The 4,024-nt window shown below is 45.9% G+C and overlaps 1 pseudogene across 1 annotated transcript; it reads right to left on the bottom strand.

Moving 5' to 3' along the window:
• Positions 1-2,590: 2,590 nt before the first annotated feature.
• On the bottom strand, positions 2,591-3,812 carry LOC310787986 (free fatty acid receptor 2 pseudogene; annotated as a pseudogene). Its single transcript has one exon. The product of its transcript is annotated as a free fatty acid receptor 2 pseudogene (transcript).
• Positions 3,813-4,024: the final 212 nt, after the last annotated feature.

Genomic DNA, 4,024 nt, shown 5'->3' with positions numbered 1-4,024 from the left:
TAATTAAATGCTATGATGTACGCTATCGACGGCTGCACTGAGGTCTAAAAGAATTACGATTATTCCCTGACATCTGAGGCTGATAGATAGATAGATAGATAGATAGTGTTGAAGTAGGCCGCAGATGAAGCACTGTGTACTGTGTACGGGAAGAGGAGACTGAACTCTGCAGCGCTGCTGGTATCACTTCCCCTTTCTCCGTCAAATGCACACAATTTATTTTCACGGCTTCTGCAGAGAATGACTGTCTGTGTTTATTCTGTAATTATTCTTATTTATTCTGTGTTTATTATTTCAAAGTCTTTTAAGGCACTTTGGGAGGTTCAGTCTCCTCTTCCCGCTGCAGTGGTGAGCCAGGTAGATGCACAAGGTCCAATACTCTACTTCAGTGTGGGGAAGTGTCCAGTCTCTTGATAACTCTGCCCGTGGGTCACTGAGGCAGATCCTTGCGCATCCCGAGGTGCGGCTCACAAGTCCAGCCCTTAGCTGGGTCCAGAGTAAGATCCTCTTCTGTGTGGGATCCTCTTCGTTGCAGACTGGCCCCGATATCTTTGAGCCAATTACTTTTATAATGTTTGTGTGACCCCTATACAGAGAGGCCTGTTCAGACGCTGGCCATTCAACATCGCTCAACATCGCTTCAGTCCATATATGGTTATTGCGCTGTCTTGATTTCGCAATTGATGGAAATTCCCGTATTCGGTTGACACGAATTCCCGTATTCGTTCAGAAGTCACATGACTAACCCTGATGGGGGGGGTGAGGTGTCTCTTGTGTAATAGTCATCACAAGACTAGATGATTTCTATTCACTTTGATTAATGAACATTTAACATAGCACTAACATCTTTAACCTTTTAATACCTTGGTTTCAATACTCATGTTAATCACACCTAGTCAATACATCTCTTAATCATCAATAATCAACAATGGCTCAATTATCAACAATGGCTTATCATTAATAATCCTCATTATTGATTGTAATTATGGCTTATTGATTGTAATACGTATTGATCGACTGTTGTCACAATTAATCAACACACCTTTCAATCATTTAATCCCTCGTGACCTATATTTCATTACTAAGTATCACGGCTTGACCTTTAACACAGTGTTTCAGAATACTTCCCTTAATCATTCACTCTCCATTGAATCACTTGTAATACATATTCCATCAACACATTTCTTGATTACCCTGATACATTTAATATAATTATTATCATCATGATTATTATAATTATAATATTATTACATTAGGTGACACATGATAAGATCAAATGATATGACATGATATGGAGGTTATCATTCCTATTAATTATAACAAATCATTATGCATCGCTTAGCTTGTTAATTATAATCAATCATTATACATGACTGAGATCTCATCTCTGTGAGTTCCATACTTCTGCTTTTGGCTGGACTGTGCATTTCTACGCCGCAAACGGGCAGCTTGGCCCCACAGCTCTGGGTGACTCATGCTGAGCCGTAACATTTAGGCCGTACACAGTGCTTCATCTGCGGCCTACTTCAACAATAGATAGATAGATACAGTAGATAGATAGATAGATAGATAGATAGATAGATAGATAGATAGATAGATAGATAGATAGATAGATAGATAACTGTATTGATCCTGTAAGGGAAATTGAGTCGTCATAGCAGCCAAGACACACAGATGACAATAAACATTAAAAACACAACAGATAAAAACAGAACACAAGAGGCTATGACGGCTAAAATGGCTAAAGAGCAGCAAGTGACTAGATAAAGAAATGAAGATGAAGAAAGATGAATAATAATAATAAAGTTAGTCCACAGACAGTTTAGTGTCACCGGGCCTGGCAAAGGCAGATGCATTGTAAAGTCTGGTGGCACTTGTCATGAATGATCTCCTGTGCTGCTCCCTGAGACACCGCGGTTGAGTGAAGGTTGGATAAAGTTGTTGTTTTCACCCATGAAGCATTATCAGTTTTGATTTCAACCTTAGATAGAAAGCTTCCAGGTGGTGCTCTATCTTCTCACGGTGCAAAATGCAGCCTACGGTGTTGGCAGCACCTTTCATCATCCATCAGCCGCTCCTTCCTCAACAGCTACAGCTGAGTGTCCTTGAGCAAGGCATGCGTGCAGCTGTATGGCTGGCACACTGAAAGAGCTGTCGGTGCACGTCAAGTCTCAAAAGCCCACCTGGCTGACTCTGATGAGCAAAAACCTCCCTGATGAAGTGAAGGGTACAGATGCAGCAGCGTCCATCCATTCATTGGTCAACAATCTGTTTTCATTCAATGCTCATTCAATGCTCACACAGCGGTTCATTTCAAGAGCAGCATAACAGAACCACACAAGCTAAGCTACCAACCATCTCCACCATGCGTGGAGATAGATGACTGAAGAGCTGTCGGTGCACGTCAAGTCTCAAAATAAAGATCTGGATGGAATCCAAATGATGACAACCACTTGAGGAGGACTATTGGTTTATGCATGTGCTATTATGTAGCTGTGCAACCACATGCACCATTGAGGAAACCCCTGCCTCTTGTGAGTTTTGTTTTCCTCTCCTTTCTCTAATCCAAACAGGATGTTCGGCAGTGGAGGAACAAACACAGACACAGTCCAGTAAATGACGAGCCATGTTCTCTCGTGTAAACACATAAACATAGCTACAATTTCCTGCTTCCATCAATGAATAACAAATGATTGGAATCAGCTGCTCACGCCTCCCATTCAGTCAGCTCAGAGAACACCGATCTCCTCTTCTTTGTGTTCCTTCTCTTTTGCAGTCTTGTTCATTCCTTCCCGAAAGGACCAGAGCGTGTGGCAAGTCATGCACCTGTTCAGCTGAGTTGTAACCCCCTCCATCACGCTGCACACCACTCCTCTCACCACTCCTCTCACCGCGGGCGAAAAAAAGGAGAACATACAGGGGTCCAGACAGGCGTTGAGGGTGCTACACAGCAGCGCCTTGTCTCTCCAGTCGGGACTCTTCCACGTAATAAAACCCACAATGTGCGAGAGGTTGTAGGGCCCGAAGCAGAAGGTGAACATCAGAAACGTTCCTAGAGTCCTGACGATGGCCCGCAGGCGCATGCCCCGGCCGATGTGCTGTAGCTTGAAGAGGATCCTGATGGAGTCGATGGAGCAGAAGCTGCAGATCAGGAAGGGGATGCAGAAGAGCACCACACAGAGCTCCAGACGCACGGGTAGGAGGACCTTCAACTGAGGCGCCGTGAAATTCTCATAGCATACCTCACGATGCTCACGCGCACCGAGGCTGTGATCGGAGCTCCTCGAAATGTTGCTGTAAGAAGCCAAGCTGGCCGAAACATTGTCGTCTTGGTCGTGGGTGACATTCGAAGAGTTCTCCGAGCTTCCGGTGCCGATGAAGGGCACGATGAAGACGATGCTGAGGTGGAGGAACGTGAAGATCCAGATGAAGATGCTGGCCGCCCAGGCATACATGAACTTCATGGAGTGCCGTATGGGGAGCACTAGGGCCAGGTAGCGCTCCACGCTGACGGCGGTGAGGAGTAAGGTGCTGTTGTAGATGGTCAGGTAGAAGATGAAGCCTGACAGCGGGCAGAGGAAGTAGGGCATGTCCCACAGCATGTCGCTCCTCACCTCCTGCATCTTAAAGGGCAGGAAGAGGAGGAAGAGGAGGTGGGAGATGGTCAGGTTGAGGAGCAGGACGTCGATGGGCGTAGCATCCTGCCTCACTTTCTTGCTGAAGGCGTAGAAGGTGAGAAGGTTGCCCGGGAAGCCAATCACAAAAGTGATGATGTAGACGGAGAGGCACAAGCTGGTGTGGCACTCTTGCATGGTGGCCCCCTGGTGGAAGTCAGTCACTCTGTGGTGGCTGTTTTAAAGGTCATGTGTAACAGAGAGCTGTGTGCAGACCCCGCCCCCTTCATCTCCCTCCACCAATCTCTTCTGCCTCTCTCTCTCTCTCTCTCTCTCTCTCTCTCTCTCTCTCTCTCTCTCTGCTGCTGCTTGTTTCCCCTTTTGTGCTCTCTCCCCTCCTCTCCCTGTCT

Source organism: Poromitra crassiceps, assembly GCF_964638095.1.
Source record: "Poromitra crassiceps genome assembly, chromosome: 13".
NCBI lineage: Eukaryota > Metazoa > Chordata > Actinopteri > Beryciformes > Melamphaidae > Poromitra > Poromitra crassiceps.
Note: the sequence above shows the minus strand (reverse complement) of the source record. Positions and strands in the feature narration are given on the sequence as shown.